The 16,512-nt window shown below is 47.7% G+C and overlaps 11 non-coding genes across 11 annotated transcripts; all 11 read left to right on the forward strand.

The window, feature by feature from the left end:
- Positions 1-920: 920 nt before the first annotated feature.
- Positions 921-1,111, forward strand: LOC142693697 (U2 spliceosomal RNA). The gene has a single exon (XR_012862014.1). It is a non-coding gene; the product is annotated as a U2 spliceosomal RNA (small nuclear RNA).
- Positions 1,112-2,403: 1,292 nt separating this feature from the next.
- Positions 2,404-2,594, forward strand: LOC142693698 (U2 spliceosomal RNA). The gene has a single exon (XR_012862015.1). It is a non-coding gene; the product is annotated as a U2 spliceosomal RNA (small nuclear RNA).
- Positions 2,595-3,870: 1,276 nt separating this feature from the next.
- LOC142693700 (U2 spliceosomal RNA) lies at positions 3,871-4,061 on the forward strand. Its single transcript, XR_012862016.1, has one exon. It is a non-coding gene; the product is annotated as a U2 spliceosomal RNA (small nuclear RNA).
- A 1,293-nt stretch (positions 4,062-5,354) lies between these two features.
- LOC142693701 (U2 spliceosomal RNA) lies at positions 5,355-5,545 on the forward strand. Its single transcript, XR_012862017.1, has one exon. It is a non-coding gene; the product is annotated as a U2 spliceosomal RNA (small nuclear RNA).
- A 1,300-nt stretch (positions 5,546-6,845) lies between these two features.
- Positions 6,846-7,036, forward strand: LOC142693738 (U2 spliceosomal RNA). Its single transcript, XR_012862050.1, has one exon. It is a non-coding gene; the product is annotated as a U2 spliceosomal RNA (small nuclear RNA).
- A 1,276-nt stretch (positions 7,037-8,312) lies between these two features.
- Positions 8,313-8,503, forward strand: LOC142693703 (U2 spliceosomal RNA). The gene has a single exon (XR_012862019.1). It is a non-coding gene; the product is annotated as a U2 spliceosomal RNA (small nuclear RNA).
- A 1,241-nt stretch (positions 8,504-9,744) lies between these two features.
- Positions 9,745-9,936, forward strand: LOC142693746 (U2 spliceosomal RNA). The gene has a single exon (XR_012862057.1). It is a non-coding gene; the product is annotated as a U2 spliceosomal RNA (small nuclear RNA).
- A 1,286-nt stretch (positions 9,937-11,222) lies between these two features.
- Positions 11,223-11,413, forward strand: LOC142693704 (U2 spliceosomal RNA). The gene has a single exon (XR_012862020.1). It is a non-coding gene; the product is annotated as a U2 spliceosomal RNA (small nuclear RNA).
- A 1,280-nt stretch (positions 11,414-12,693) lies between these two features.
- LOC142693705 (U2 spliceosomal RNA) lies at positions 12,694-12,884 on the forward strand. Its single transcript, XR_012862021.1, has one exon. It is a non-coding gene; the product is annotated as a U2 spliceosomal RNA (small nuclear RNA).
- Positions 12,885-14,188: 1,304 nt separating this feature from the next.
- LOC142693706 (U2 spliceosomal RNA) lies at positions 14,189-14,379 on the forward strand. The gene has a single exon (XR_012862022.1). It is a non-coding gene; the product is annotated as a U2 spliceosomal RNA (small nuclear RNA).
- Positions 14,380-15,671: 1,292 nt separating this feature from the next.
- LOC142693707 (U2 spliceosomal RNA) lies at positions 15,672-15,862 on the forward strand. Its single transcript, XR_012862023.1, has one exon. It is a non-coding gene; the product is annotated as a U2 spliceosomal RNA (small nuclear RNA).
- Positions 15,863-16,512: the final 650 nt, after the last annotated feature.

The following is a 16,512-nucleotide window of genomic DNA, read 5'->3' on the forward strand; positions in this document are numbered from 1 at the left end:
ATAGTGGAGTGGAGTAGGGGAACAGCAAACAGCCAATAAAGCAGCCCGCCCGCTCGCCTGCCCGCCACAATGGACCTACCTGTGTACACTAGATGGATGTGATGGAATGTACTGTCGTCCCTACATTTCAAGAAGAAGTAAGAATTGCAGTTGCAACAAAGCCTTGCTTGCCTACAAAGAGAGCAGCAATTTGGATTTGTTACTATGTTACCTAGAAGAATAACAAACTGTGCAAGGATGGAGGTTGTAGGAGCAAGGAGAAGTTGTCTGTAAAGTTGGTGGATGCCTATTTTCCATTTTGCAGTCCCTTGTCTCCCTCTTGTGGCCTCCTGGAGGCAACTAGCTGTGCAAAAAAAAGACAGCCTGGCGGCCGGCTGTTGCAGTGTTGCCCTCTCAGGCAACACTGAGTGACTGACTGAGCCTCACCGTCTTATATAAAGTTCAGACGGAACTTTGCACGTGTCATAGTGGAGCCCTCAGGATTCCAGAGCCAGCTTTCTGACATCATAATGGGGCCTCAGAGATAAAAGCCTGGGCCCAGGCAGTGTTGGTCAGTGCTGCTCAGCAGGCAGCACTGCTGGACTGGATTACAGCTGATACAAGGTGTGAAGGAACAAGGGGTGGCTGTGGGCATGCACTTGCTGCCGCTGCCAGTGTTTATCTGCATGGCAGCAGGGCATTTGGGCGTTGCCAGGAAGGCGTTTTTATGTAGATTCCTCCTCTTTCAGCACTGCATTGTGGTGCAAGCAAAAGAAGCAAATCCTGTCTGGCTTCCTCTCCGGCCTTTATTCACCTCCCGTGTAGCTGTGAGTGTGTGAGCCTGCAGGGCCCCATGGAATTGCCTAGAAGTAGGCTGAATCGCTGCAAGGGCTGAACAGCAGTATCGGGCAGGCTCGGGCAACGCGCGGCCCGTTCGGGTTATCGCTTCTCGGCCTTTTGGCTAAGATCAAGTGTAGTATCTGTTCTTATCAGTTTAATATCTGATACGTCCCCTATCTGGGGACCATATATTAAATGGATTTTTAGAACAGGGAGATGGAAATAGAGCTTGCTCTGTCCACTCCACGCATTGACCTGGTATTGCAGTATTTCCAGGACCGGTGCACCCTTTCCTTATGTGTTGACTAAAAGCAGATTCCAAAAGTGTTTTTTGTCTTTGCTATTGTTTCTGTCTTTCTGAAGGGATCTCCCCTTTTAATCCCATTATTTCAACACCTGTTGGACAATGCATGAGTGATAATGAGCTCATTGATTAAATGCAATTAATGAATAGATTGCCACCTCTTGTTGTGTGTCGTCTGTGTTTCTGTGTTTCCGGCATTTCACATTGGAACACCTCATTCACCTTCCTTGTCTTCTCTCCGCCCTCCCTTTTAGGTAAGTTAAAGAGCTGCACCTGAGCCAGCCACTGATTGATTGATTGATTGATTGATTGATTGATTGATTGATTGATTGATTGATTGATGCAGCACAACAGTCAAATAGTGGAGTGGAGTAGGGGAACAGCAAACAGCCAATAAAGCAGCCCGCCCGCTCGCCTGCCCGCCACAATGGACCTACCTGTGTACACTAGATGGATATGATGGAATGTACTGTCGTCCCTACATTTCAAGAAGAAGTAAGAATTGCAGTTGCAACAAAGCCTTGCTTGCCTACAAAGAGAGCAGCAATTTGGATTTGTTACTATGTTACCTAGAAGAATAACAAACTGTGCAAGGATGGAGGTTGTAGGAGCAAGGAGAAGTTGTCTGTAAAGTTGGTGGATGCCTATTTTCCATTTTGCAGTCCCTTGTCTCCCTCTTGTGGCCTCCTGGAGGCAACTAGCTGTGCAAAAAAAAGACAGCCTGGCGGCCGGCTGTTGCAGTGTTGCCCTCTCAGGCAACACTGAGTGACTGACTGAGCCTCACCGTCTTATATAAAGTTCAGACGGAACTTTGCACGTGTCATAGTGGAGCCCTCAGGATTCCAGAGCCAGCTTTCTGACATCATAATGGGGCCTCAGAGATAAAAGCCTGGGCCCAGGCAGTGTTGGTCAGTGCTGCTCAGCAGGCAGCACTGGACTGGACTGGATTACAGCTGATACAAGGTGTGAAGGAACAAGGGGTGGCTGTGGGCATGCACTTGCTGCCGCTGCCAGTGTTTATCTGCATGGCAGCAGGGCATTTGGGCGTTGCCAGGAAGGCGTTTTTATGTAGATTCCTCCTCTTTCAGCACTGCATTGTGGTGCAAGCAAAAGAAGCAAATCCTGTCTGGCTTCCTCTCCGGCCTTTATTCACCTCCCGTGTAGCTGTGAGTGTGTGAGCCTGCAGGGCCCCATGGAATTGCCTAGAAGTAGGCTGAATCGCTGCAAGGGCTGAACAGCAGTATCGGGCAGGCTCGGGCAACGCGCGGCCCGTTCGGGTTATCGCTTCTCGGCCTTTTGGCTAAGATCAAGTGTAGTATCTGTTCTTATCAGTTTAATATCTGATACGTCCCCTATCTGGGGACCATATATTAAATGGATTTTTAGAACAGGGAGATGGAAATAGAGCTTGCTCTGTCCACTCCACGCATTGACCTGGTATTGCAGTATTTCCAGGACCGGTGCACCCTTTCCTTATGTGTTGACTAAAAGCAGATTCCAAAAGTGTTTTTTGTCTTTGCTATTGTTTCTGTCTTTCTGAAGGGATCTCCCCTTTTAATCCCATTATTTCAACACCTGTTGGACAATGCATGAGTGATAATGAGCTCATTGATTAAATGCAATTAATGAATAGATTGCCACCTCTTGTTGTGTGTCGTCTGTGTTTCTGTGTTTCCGGCATTTCACATTGGAACACCTCATTCACCTTCCTTGTCTTCTCTCCGCCCTCCCTTTTAGGTAAGTTAAAGAGCTGCACCTGAGCCAGCCACTGATTGATTGATTGATTGATTGATTGATTGATTGATTGATGCAGCACAACAGTCAAATAGTGGAGTGGAGTAGGGGAACAGCAAACAGCCAATAAAGCAGCCCGCCCGCTCGCCTGCCCGCCACAATGGACCTACCTGTGTACACTAGATGGATGTGATGGAATGTACTGTCGTCCCTACATTTCAAGAAGAAGTAAGAATTGCAGTTGCAACAAAGCCTTGCTTGCCTACAAAGAGAGCAGCAATTTGGATTTGTTACTATGTTACCTAGAAGAATAACAAACTGTGCAAGGATGGAGGTTGTAGGAGCAAGGAGAAGTTGTCTGTAAAGTTGGTGGATGCCTATTTTCCATTTTGCAGTCCCTTGTCTCCCTCTTGTGGCCTCCTGGAGGCAACTAGCTGTGCAAAAAAAAGACAGCCTGGCGGCCGGCTGTTGCAGTGTTGCCCTCTCAGGCAACACTGAGTGACTGACTGAGCCTCACCGTCTTATATAAAGTTCAGACGGAACTTTGCACGTGTCATAGTGGAGCCCTCAGGATTCCAGAGCCAGCTTTCTGACATCATAATGGGGCCTCAGAGATAAAAGCCTGGGCCCAGGCAGTGTTGGTCAGTGCTGCTCAGCAGGCAGCACTGGACTGGACTGGATTACAGCTGATACAAGGTGTGAAGGAACAAGGGGTGGCTGTGGGCATGCACTTGCTGCCGCTGCCAGTGTTTATCTGCATGGCAGCAGGGCATTTGGGCGTTGCCAGGAAGGCGTTTTTATGTAGATTCCTCCTCTTTCAGCACTGCATTGTGGTGCAAGCAAAAGAAGCAAATCCTGTCTGGCTTCCTCTCCGGCCTTTATTCACCTCCCGTGTAGCTGTGAGTGTGTGAGCCTGCAGGGCCCCATGGAATTGCCTAGAAGTAGGCTGAATCGCTGCAAGGGCTGAACAGCAGTATCGGGCAGGCTCGGGCAACGCGCGGCCCGTTCGGGTTATCGCTTCTCGGCCTTTTGGCTAAGATCAAGTGTAGTATCTGTTCTTATCAGTTTAATATCTGATACGTCCCCTATCTGGGGACCATATATTAAATGGATTTTTAGAACAGGGAGATGGAAATAGAGCTTGCTCTGTCCACTCCACGCATTGACCTGGTATTGCAGTATTTCCAGGACCGGTGCACCCTTTCCTTATGTGTTGACTAAAAGCAGATTCCAAAAGTGTTTTTTGTCTTTGCTATTGTTTCTGTCTTTCTGAAGGGATCTCCCCTTTTAATCCCATTATTTCAACACCTGTTGGACAATGCATGAGTGATAATGAGCTCATTGATTAAATGCAATTAATGAATAGATTGCCACCTCTTGTTGTGTGTCGTCTGTGTTTCTGTGTTTCCGGCATTTCACATTGGAACACCTCATTCACCTTCCTTGTCTTCTCTCCGCCCTCCCTTTTAGGTAAGTTAAAGAGCTGCACCTGAGCCAGCCACTGATTGATTGATTGATTGATTGATTGATTGATTGATTGATTGATTGATTGATTGATTGATGCAGCACAACAGTCAAATAGTGGAGTGGAGTAGGGGAACAGCAAACAGCCAATAAAGCAGCCCGCCCGCTCGCCTGCCCGCCACAATGGACCTACCTGTGTACACTAGATGGATGTGATGGAATGTACTGTCGTCCCTACATTTCAAGAAGAAGTAAGAATTGCAGTTGCAACAAAGCCTTGCTTGCCTACAAAGAGAGCAGCAATTTGGATTTGTTACTATGTTACCTAGAAGAATAACAAACTGTGCAAGGATGGAGGTTGTAGGAGCAAGGAGAAGTTGTCTGTAAAGTTGGTGGATGCCTATTTTCCATTTTGCAGTCCCTTGTCTCCCTCTTGTGGCCTCCTGGAGGCAACTAGCTGTGCAAAAAAAAGACAGCCTGGCGGCCGGCTGTTGCAGTGTTGCCCTCTCAGGCAACACTGAGTGACTGACTGAGCCTCACCGTCTTATATAAAGTTCAGACGGAACTTTGCACGTGTCATAGTGGAGTCAGGATTCCAGAGCCAGCTTTCTGACATCATAATGGGGCCTCAGAGATAAAAGCCTGGGCCCAGGCAGTGTTGGTCAGTGCTGCTCAGCAGGCAGCACTGGACTGGACTGGATTACAGCTGATACAAGGTGTGAAGGAACAAGGGGTGGCTGTGGGCATGCACTTGCTGCCGCTGCCAGTGTTTATCTGCATGGCAGCAGGGCATTTGGGCGTTGCCAGGAAGGCGTTTTTATGTAGATTCCTCCTCTTTCAGCACTGCATTGTGGTGCAAGCAAAAGAAGCAAATCCTGTCTGGCTTCCTCTCCGGCCTTTATTCACCTCCCGTGTAGCTGTGAGTGTGTGAGCCTGCAGGGCCCCATGGAATTGCCTAGAAGTAGGCTGAATCGCTGCAAGGGCTGAACAGCAGTATCGGGCAGGCTCGGGCAACGCGCGGCCCGTTCGGGTTATCGCTTCTCGGCCTTTTGGCTAAGATCAAGTGTAGTATCTGTTCTTATCAGTTTAATATCTGATACGTCCCCTATCTGGGGACCATATATTAAATGGATTTTTAGAACAGGGAGATGGAAATAGAGCTTGCTCTGTCCACTCCACGCATTGACCTGGTATTGCAGTATTTCCAGGACCGGTGCACCCTTTCCTTATGTGTTGACTAAAAGCAGATTCCAAAAGTGTTTTTTGTCTTTGCTATTGTTTCTGTCTTTCTGAAGGGATCTCCCCTTTTAATCCCATTATTTCAACACCTGTTGGACAATGCATGAGTGATAATGAGCTCATTGATTAAATGCAATTAATGAATAGATTGCCACCTCTTGTTGTGTGTCGTCTGTGTTTCTGTGTTTCCGGCATTTCACATTGGAACTCCTCATTCACCTTCCTTGTCTTCTCTCCGCCCTCCCTTTTAGGTAAGTTAAAGAGCTGCACCTGAGCCAGCCACTGATTGATTGATTGATTGATTGATTGATTGATTGATTGATTGATTGATTGATTGATTGATTGATGCAGCACAACAGTCAAATAGTGGAGTGGAGTAGGGGAACAGCAAACAGCCAATAAAGCAGCCCGCCCGCTCACCTGCCCGCCACAATGGACCTACCTGTGTACACTAGATGGATGTAATGGAATGTACTGTCGTCCCTACATTTCAAGAAGAAGTAAGAATTGCAGTTGCAACAAAGCCTTGCTTGCCTACAAAGAGAGCAGCAATTTGGATTTGTTACTATGTTACCTAGAAGAATAACAAACTGTGCAAGGATGGAGGTTGTAGGAGCAAGGAGAAGTTGTCTGTAAAGTTGGTGGATGCCTATTTTCCATTTTGCAGTCCCTTGTCTCCCTCTTGTGGCCTCCTGGAGGCAACTAGCTGTGCAAAAAAAAGACAGCCTGGCGGCCGGCTGTTGCAGTGTTGCCCTCTCAGGCAACACTGAGTGACTGACTGAGCCTCACCGTCTTATATAAAGTTCAGACGGAACTTTGCACGTGTCATAGTGGAGCCCTCAGGATTCCAGAGCCAGCTTTCTGACATCATAATGGGGCCTCAGAGATAAAAGCCTGGGCCCAGGCAGTGTTGGTCAGTGCTGCTCAGCAGGCAGCACTGGACTGGACTGGATTACAGCTGATACAAGGTGTGAAGGAACAAGGGGTGGCTGTGGGCATGCACTTGCTGCCGCTGCCAGTGTTTATCTGCATGGCAGCAGGGCATTTGGGCGTTGCCAGGAAGGCGTTTTTATGTAGATTCCTCCTCTTTCAGCACTGCATTGTGGTGCAAGCAAAAGAAGCAAATCCTGTCTGGCTTCCTCTCCGGCCTTTATTCACCTCCCGTGTAGCTGTGAGTGTGTGAGCCTGCAGGGCCCCATGGAATTGCCTAGAAGTAGGCTGAATCGCTGCAAGGGCTGAACAGCAGTATCGGGCAGGCTCGGGCAACGCGCGGCCCGTTCGGGTTATCGCTTCTCGGCCTTTTGGCTAAGATCAAGTGTAGTATCTGTTCTTATCAGTTTAATATCTGATACGTCCCCTATCTGGGGACCATATATTAAATGGATTTTTAGAACAGGGAGATGGAAATAGAGCTTGCTCTGTCCACTCCCCGCATTGACCTGGTATTGCAGTATTTCCAGGACCGGTGCACCCTTTCCTTATGTGTTGACTAAAAGCAGATTCCAAAAGTGTTTTTTGTCTTTGCTATTGTTTCTGTCTTTCTGAAGGGATCTCCCCTTTTAATCCCATTATTTCAACACCTGTTGGACAATGCATGAGTGATAATGAGCTCATTGATTAAATGCAATTAATGAATAGATTGCCACCTCTTGTTGTGTGTCGTCTGTGTTTCTGTGTTTCCGGCATTTCACATTGGAACACCTCATTCACCTTCCTTGTCTTCTCTCCGCCCTCCCTTTTAGGTAAGTTAAAGAGCTGCACCTGAGCCAGCCACTGATTGATTGATTGATTGATTGATTGATTGATTGATTGATGCAGCACAACAGTCAAATAGTGGAGTGGAGTAGGGGAACAGCAAACAGCCAATAAAGCAGCCCGCCCGCTCGCCTGCCCGCCACAATGGACCTACCTGTGTACACTAGATGGATGTGATGGAATGTACTGTCGTCCCTACATTTCAAGAAGAAGTAAGAATTGCAGTTGCAACAAAGCCTTGCTTGCCTACAAAGAGAGCAGCAATTTGGATTTGTTACTATGTTACCTAGAAGAATAACAAACTGTGCAAGGATGGAGGTTGTAGGAGCAAGGAGAAGTTGTCTGTAAAGTTGGTGGATGCCTATTTTCCATTTTGCAGTCCCTTGTCTCCCTCTTGTGGCCTCCTGGAGGCAACTAGCTGTGCAAAAAAAAGACAGCCTGGCGGCCGGCTGTTGCAGTGTTGCCCTCTCAGGCAACACTGAGTGACTGACTGAGCCTCACCGTCTTATATAAAGTTCAGACGGAACTTTGCACGTGTCATAGTGGAGCCCTCAGGATTCCAGAGCCAGCTTTCTGACATCATAATGGGGCCTCAGAGATAAAAGCCTGGGCCCAGGCAGTGTTGGTCAGTGCTGCTCAGCAGGCAGCACTGGACTGGACTGGATTACAGCTGATACAAGGTGTGAAGGAACAAGGGGTGGCTGTGGGCATGCACTTGCTGCCGCTGCCAGTGTTTATCTGCATGGCAGCAGGGCATTTGGGCGTTGCCAGGAAGGCGTTTTTATGTAGATTCCTCCTCTTTCAGCACTGCATTGTGGTGCAAGCAAAAGAAGCAAATCCTGTCTGGCTTCCTCTCCGGCCTTTATTCACCTCCCGTGTAGCTGTGAGTGTGTGAGCCTGCAGGGCCCCATGGAATTGCCTAGAAGTAGGCTGAATCGCTGCAAGGGCTGAACAGCAGTATCGGGCAGGCTCGGGCAACGCGCGGCCCGTTCGGGTTATCGCTTCTCGGCCTTTTGGCTAAGATCAAGTGTAGTATCTGTTCTTATCAGTTTAATATCTGATACGTCCCCTATCTGGGGACCATATATTAAATGGATTTTTAGAACAGGGAGATGGAAATAGAGCTTGCTCTGTCCACTCCACGCATTGACCTGGTATTGCAGTATTTCCAGGACCGGTGCACCCTTTCCTTATGTGTTGACTAAAAGCAGATTCCAAAAGTGTTTTTTGTCTTTGCTATTGTTTCTGTCTTTCTGAAGGGATCTCCCCTTTTAATCCCATTATTTCAACACCTGTTGGACAATGCATGAGTGATAATGAGCTCATTGATTAAATGCAATTAATGAATAGATTGCCACCTCTTGTTGTGTGTCGTCTGTGTTTCTGTGTTTCCGGCATTTCACATTGGAACTCCTCATTCACCTTCCTTGTCTTCTCTCCGCCCTCCCTTTTAGGTAAGTTAAAGAGCTGCACCTGAGCCAGCCACTGATTGATTGATTGATTGATTGATTGATTGATTGATTGATTGATTGATTGCAGCACAACAGTCAAATAGTGGAGTGGAGTAGGGGAACAGCAAACAGCCAATAAAGCAGCCCGCCCGCTCACCTGCCCGCCACAATGGACCTACCTGTGTACACTAGATGGATGTAATGGAATGTACTGTCGTCCCTACATTTCAAGAAGAAGTAAGAATTGCAGTTGCAACAAAGCCTTGCTTGCCTAAGAATAACAACTGTGCAAGGATGGAGTGTTGTAGGAGCAAGGAAGAAGTTGTCTGTAAAGTTGGTGGATGCTATTTTCCATTTTGCAGTCCCTTGTCTCCCTCTTGTGGCCTCCTGGAGGCAACTAGCTGTGCAAAAAAAAGACAGCCTGGCGGCCGGCTGTTGCAGTGTTGCCCTCTCAGGCAACACTGAGTGACTGACTGAGCCTCACCGTCTTATATAAAGTTCAGACGGAACTTTGCACGTGTCATAGTGGAGCCCTCAGGATTCCAGAGCCAGCTTTCTGACATCATAATGGGGCCTCAGAGATAAAAGCCTGGGCCCAGGCAGTGTTGGTCAGTGCTGCTCAGCAGGCAGCACTGGACTGGACTGGATACAGCTGATACAAGGTGTGAAGGAACAAGGGGTGGCTGTGGGCATGCACTTGCTGCCGCTGCCAGTGTTTATCTGCATGGCAGCATGGCATTTGGGCGTTGCCAGGAAGGCGTTTTTATGTAGATTCCTCCTCTTTCAGCACTGCATTGTGGTGCAAGCAAAAGAAGCAATCCTGTCTGGCTTCCTCTCCGGCCTTTATGCACCTCCCGTGTAGCTGTGAGTGTGTGAGCCTGCAGGGCCCCATGGAATTGCCTAGAAGTAGGCTGAATCGCTGCAAGGGCTGAACAGCAGTATCGGGCAGGCTCGGGCAACGCGCGGCCCGTTCGGGTTATCGCTTCTCGGCCTTTTGGCTAAGATCAAGTGTAGTATCTGTTCTTATCAGTTTAATATCTGATACGTCCCCTATCTGGGGACCATATATATTAAATGGATTTTAGAACAGGGAGATGGAAATAGAGCTTGCTCTGTCCACTCCACGCATTGACCTGGTATTGCAGTATTTCCAGGACCGGTGCACCCTTTCCTTATGTGTTGACTAAAAGCAGATTCCAAAAGTGTTTTTGTCTTTGCTATTGTTTCTGTCTTTCTGAAGGGATCTCCCCTTTTAATCCATTATTTCAACACCTGTTGGACAATGCATGAGTGATAATGAGCTCATTGATTAAATGCAATTAATGAATAGATTGCCACCTCTTGTTGTGTGTCGTCTGTGTTTCTGTGTTTCCGGCATTTCACATTGGAACACCTCATTCACCTTCCTTGTCTTCTCTCCGCCCTCCCTTTTAGGTAAGTTAAAGAGCTGCACCTGAGCCAGCCACTGATTGATTGATTGATTGATTGATTGATTGATTGATTGATTGATTGATTGATGCAGCACAACAGTCAAATAGTGGAGTGGAGTAGGGGAACAGCAAACAGCCAATAAAGCAGCCCGCCCGCTCGCCTGCCCGCCACAATGGACCTACCTGTGTACACTAGATGGATGTGATGGAATGTACTGTCGTCCCTACATTTCAAGAAGAAGTAAGAATTGCAGTTGCAACAAAGCCTTGCTTGCCTACAAAGAGAGCAGCAATTTGGATTTGTTACTATGTTACCTAGAAGAATAACAAACTGTGCAAGGATGGAGGTTGTAGGAGCAAGGAGAAGTTGTCTGTAAAGTTGGTGGATGCCTATTTTCCATTTTGCAGTCCCTTGTCTCCCTCTTGTGGCCTCCTGGAGGCAACTAGCTGTGCAAAAAAAAGACAGCCTGGCGGCCGGCTGTTGCAGTGTTGCCCTCTCAGGCAACACTGAGTGACTGACTGAGCCTCACCGTCTTATATAATGTTCAGACGGAACTTTGCACGTGTCATAGTGGAGCCCTCAGGATTCCAGAGCCAGCTTTCTGACATCATAATGGGGCCTCAGAGATAAAAGCCTGGGCCCAGGCAGTGTTGGTCAGTGCTGCTCAGCAGGCAGCACTGGACTGGACTGGATTACAGCTGATACAAGGTGTGAAGGAACAAGGGGTGGCTGTGGGCATGCACTTGCTGCCGCTGCCAGTGTTTATCTGCATGGCAGCAGGGCATTTGGGCGTTGCCAGGAAGGCGTTTTTATGTAGATTCCTCCTCTTTCAGCACTGCATTGTGGTGCAAGCAAAAGAAGCAAATCCTGTCTGGCTTCCTCTCCGGCCTTTATTCACCTCCCGTGTAGCTGTGAGTGTGTGAGCCTGCAGGGCCCCATGGAATTGCCTAGAAGTAGGCTGAATCGCTGCAAGGGCTGAACAGCAGTATCGGGCAGGCTCGGGCAACGCGCGGCCCGTTCGGGTTATCGCTTCTCGGCCTTTTGGCTAAGATCAAGTGTAGTATCTGTTCTTATCAGTTTAATATCTGATACGTCCCCTATCTGGGGACCATATATTAAATGGATTTTTAGAACAGGGAGATGGAAATAGAGCTTGCTCTGTCCACTCCACGCATTGACCTGGTATTGCAGTATTTCCAGGACCGGTGCACCCTTTCCTTATGTGTTGACTAAAAGCAGATTCCAAAAGTGTTTTTTGTCTTTGCTATTGTTTCTGTCTTTCTGAAGGGATCTCCCCTTTTAATCCCATTATTTCAACACCTGTTGGACAATGCATGAGTGATAATGAGCTCATTGATTAAATGCAATTAATGAATAGATTGCCACCTCTTGTTGTGTGTCGTCTGTGTTTCTGTGTTTCCGGCATTTCACATTGGAACACCTCATTCACCTTCCTTGTCTTCTCTCCGCCCTCCCTTTTAGGTAAGTTAAAGAGCTGCACCTGAGCCAGCCACTGATTGATTGATTGATTGATTGATTGATTGATTGATTGATTGATGCAGCACAACAGTCAAATAGTGGAGTGGAGTAGGGGAACAGCAAACAGCCAATAAAGCAGCCCGCCCGCTCGCCTGCCCGCCACAATGGACCTACCTGTGTACACTAGATGGATGTGATGGAATGTACTGTCGTCCCTACATTTCAAGAAGAAGTAAGAATTGCAGTTGCAACAAAGCCTTGCTTGCCTACAAAGAGAGCAGCAATTTGGATTTGTTACTATGTTACCTAGAAGAATAACAAACTGTGCAAGGATGGAGGTTGTAGGAGCAAGGAGAAGTTGTCTGTAAAGTTGGTGGATGCCTATTTTCCATTTTGCAGTCCCTTGTCTCCCTCTTGTGGCCTCCTGGAGGCAACTAGCTGTGCAAAAAAAAGACAGCCTGGCGGCCGGCTGTTGCAGTGTTGCCCTCTCAGGCAACACTGAGTGACTGACTGAGCCTCACCGTCTTATATAAAGTTCAGACGGAACTTTGCACGTGTCATAGTGGAGCCCTCAGGATTCCAGAGCCAGCTTTCTGACATCATAATGGGGCCTCAGAGATAAAAGCCTGGGCCCAGGCAGTGTTGGTCAGTGCTGCTCAGCAGGCAGCACTGGACTGGACTGGATTACAGCTGATACAAGGTGTGAAGGAACAAGGGGTGGCTGTGGGCATGCACTTGCTGCCGCTGCCAGTGTTTATCTGCATGGCAGCAGGGCATTTGGGCGTTGCCAGGAAGGCGTTTTTATGTAGATTCCTCCTCTTTCAGCACTGCATTGTGGTGCAAGCAAAAGAAGCAAATCCTGTCTGGCTTCCTCTCCGGCCTTTATTCACCTCCCGTGTAGCTGTGAGTGTGTGAGCCTGCAGGGCCCCATGGAATTGCCTAGAAGTAGGCTGAATCGCTGCAAGGGCTGAACAGCAGTATCGGGCAGGCTCGGGCAACGCGCGGCCCGTTCGGGTTATCGCTTCTCGGCCTTTTGGCTAAGATCAAGTGTAGTATCTGTTCTTATCAGTTTAATATCTGATACGTCCCCTATCTGGGGACCATATATTAAATGGATTTTTAGAACAGGGAGATGGAAATAGAGCTTGCTCTGTCCACTCCACGCATTGACCTGGTATTGCAGTATTTCCAGGACCGGTGCACCCTTTCCTTATGTGTTGACTAAAAGCAGATTCCAAAAGTGTTTTTTGTCTTTGCTATTGTTTCTGTCTTTCTGAAGGGATCTCCCCTTTTAATCCCATTATTTCAACACCTGTTGGACAATGCATGAGTGATAATGAGCTCATTGATTAAATGCAATTAATGAATAGATTGCCACCTCTTGTTGTGTGTCGTCTGTGTTTCTGTGTTTCCGGCATTTCACATTGGAACACCTCATTCACCTTCCTTGTCTTCTCTCCGCCCTCCCTTTTAGGTAAGTTAAAGAGCTGCACCTGAGCCAGCCACTGATTGATTGATTGATTGATTGATTGATTGATTGATTGATTGATTGATTGATTGATTGATTGATTGATGCAGCACAACAGTCAAATAGTGGAGTGGAGTAGGGGAACAGCAAACAGCCAATAAAGCAGCCCGCCCGCTCGCCTGCCCGCCACAATGGACCTACCTGTGTACACTAGATGGATGTGATGGAATGTACTGTCGTCCCTACATTTCAAGAAGAAGTAAGAATTGCAGTTGCAACAAAGCCTTGCTTGCCTACAAAGAGAGCAGCAATTTGGATTTGTTACTATGTTACCTAGAAGAATAACAAACTGTGCAAGGATGGAGGTTGTAGGAGCAAGGAGAAGTTGTCTGTAAAGTTGGTGGATGCCTATTTTCCATTTTGCAGTCCCTTGTCTCCCTCTTGTGGCCTCCTGGAGGCAACTAGCTGTGCAAAAAAAAGACAGCCTGGCGGCCGGCTGTTGCAGTGTTGCCCTCTCAGGCAACACTGAGTGACTGACTGAGCCTCACCGTCTTATATAAAGTTCAGACGGAACTTTGCACGTGTCATAGTGGAGCCCTCAGGATTCCAGAGCCAGCTTTCTGACATCATAATGGGGCCTCAGAGATAAAAGCCTGGGCCCAGGCAGTGTTGGTCAGTGCTGCTCAGCAGGCAGCACTGGACTGGACTGGATTACAGCTGATACAAGGTGTGAAGGAACAAGGGGTGGCTGTGGGCATGCACTTGCTGCCGCTGCCAGTGTTTATCTGCATGGCAGCAGGGCATTTGGGCGTTGCCAGGAAGGCGTTTTTATGTAGATTCCTCCTCTTTCAGCACTGCATTGTGGTGCAAGCAAAAGAAGCAAATCCTGTCTGGCTTCCTCTCCGGCCTTTATTCACCTCCCGTGTAGCTGTGAGTGTGTGAGCCTGCAGGGCCCCATGGAATTGCCTAGAAGTAGGCTGAATCGCTGCAAGGGCTGAACAGCAGTATCGGGCAGGCTCGGGCAACGCGCGGCCCGTTCGGGTTATCGCTTCTCGGCCTTTTGGCTAAGATCAAGTGTAGTATCTGTTCTTATCAGTTTAATATCTGATACGTCCCCTATCTGGGGACCATATATTAAATGGATTTTTAGAACAGGGAGATGGAAATAGAGCTTGCTCTGTCCACTCCACGCATTGACCTGGTATTGCAGTATTTCCAGGACCGGTGCACCCTTTCCTTATGTGTTGACTAAAAGCAGATTCCAAAAGTGTTTTTTGTCTTTGCTATTGTTTCTGTCTTTCTGAAGGGATCTCCCCTTTTAATCCCATTATTTCAACACCTGTTGGACAATGCATGAGTGATAATGAGCTCATTGATTAAATGCAATTAATGAATAGATTGCCACCTCTTGTTGTGTGTCGTCTGTGTTTCTGTGTTTCCGGCATTTCACATTGGAACACCTCATTCACCTTCCTTGTCTTCTCTCCGCCCTCCCTTTTAGGTAAGTTAAAGAGCTGCACCTGAGCCAGCCACTGATTGATTGATTGATTGATTGATTGATTGATTGATTGATTGATTGATTGATTGATGCAGCACAACAGTCAAATAGTGGAGTGGAGTAGGGGAACAGCAAACAGCCAATAAAGCAGCCCGCCCGCTCGCCTGCCCGCCACAATGGACCTACCTGTGTACACTAGATGGATGTGATGGAATGTACTGTCGTCCCTACATTTCAAGAAGAAGTAAGAATTGCAGTTGCAACAAAGCCTTGCTTGCCTACAAAGAGAGCAGCAATTTGGATTTGTTACTATGTTACCTAGAAGAATAACAAACTGTGCAAGGATGGAGGTTGTAGGAGCAAGGAGAAGTTGTCTGTAAAGTTGGTGGATGCCTATTTTCCATTTTGCAGTCCCTTGTCTCCCTCTTGTGGCCTCCTGGAGGCAACTAGCTGTGCAAAAAAAAGACAGCCTGGCGGCCGGCTGTTGCAGTGTTGCCCTCTCAGGCAACACTGAGTGACTGACTGAGCCTCACCGTCTTATATAAAGTTCAGACGGAACTTTGCACGTGTCATAGTGGAGCCCTCAGGATTCCAGAGCCAGCTTTCTGACATCATAATGGGGCCTCAGAGATAAAAGCCTGGGCCCAGGCAGTGTTGGTCAGTGCTGCTCAGCAGGCAGCACTGGACTGGACTGGATTACAGCTGATACAAGGTGTGAAGGAACAAGGGGTGGCTGTGGGCATGCACTTGCTGCCGCTGCCAGTGTTTATCTGCATGGCAGCAGGGCATTTGGGCGTTGCCAGGAAGGCGTTTTTATGTAGATTCCTCCTCTTTCAGCACTGCATTGTGGTGCAAGCAAAAGAAGCAAATCCTGTCTGGCTTCCTCTCCGGCCTTTATTCACCTCCCGTGTAGCTGTGAGTGTGTGAGCCTGCAGGGCCCCATGGAATTGCCTAGAAGTAGGCTGAATCGCTGCAAGGGCTGAACAGCAGTATCGGGCAGGCTCGGGCAACGCGCGGCCCGTTCGGGTTATCGCTTCTCGGCCTTTTGGCTAAGATCAAGTGTAGTATCTGTTCTTATCAGTTTAATATCTGATACGTCCCCTATCTGGGGACCATATATTAAATGGATTTTTAGAACAGGGAGATGGAAATAGAGCTTGCTCTGTCCACTCCACGCATTGACCTGGTATTGCAGTATTTCCAGGACCGGTGCACCCTTTCCTTATGTGTTGACTAAAAGCAGATTCCAAAAGTGTTTTTTGTCTTTGCTATTGTTTCTGTCTTTCTGAAGGGAACTCCCCTTTTAATCCCATTATTTCAACACCTGTTGGACAATGCATGAGTGATAATGAGCTCATTGATTAAATGCAATTAATGAATAGATTGCCACCTCTTGTTGTGTGTCGTCTGTGTTTCTGTGTTTCCGGCATTTCACATTGGAACACCTCATTCACCTTCCTTGTCTTCTCTCCGCCCTCCCTTTTAGGTAAGTTAAAGAGCTGCACCTGAGCCAGCCACTGATTGATTGATTGATTGATTGATTGATTGATTGATTGATTGATTGATTGATTGATGCAGCACAACAGTCAAATAGTGGAGTGGAGTAGGGGAACAGCAAACAGCCAATAAAGCAGCCCGCCCGCTCGCCTGCCCGCCACAATGGACCTACCTGTGTACACTAGATGGATGTGATGGAATGTACTGTCGTCCCTACATTTCAAGAAGAAGTAAGAATTGCAGTTGCAACAAAGCCTTGCTTGCCTACAAAGAGAGCAGCAATTTGGATTTGTTACTATGTTACCTAGAAGAATAACAAACTGTGCAAGGATGGAGGTTGTAGGAGCAAGGAGAAGTTGTCTGTAAAGTTGGT

Source organism: Rhinoderma darwinii, assembly GCF_050947455.1.
Source record: "Rhinoderma darwinii isolate aRhiDar2 chromosome 5 unlocalized genomic scaffold, aRhiDar2.hap1 SUPER_5_unloc_44, whole genome shotgun sequence".
NCBI lineage: Eukaryota > Metazoa > Chordata > Amphibia > Anura > Rhinodermatidae > Rhinoderma > Rhinoderma darwinii.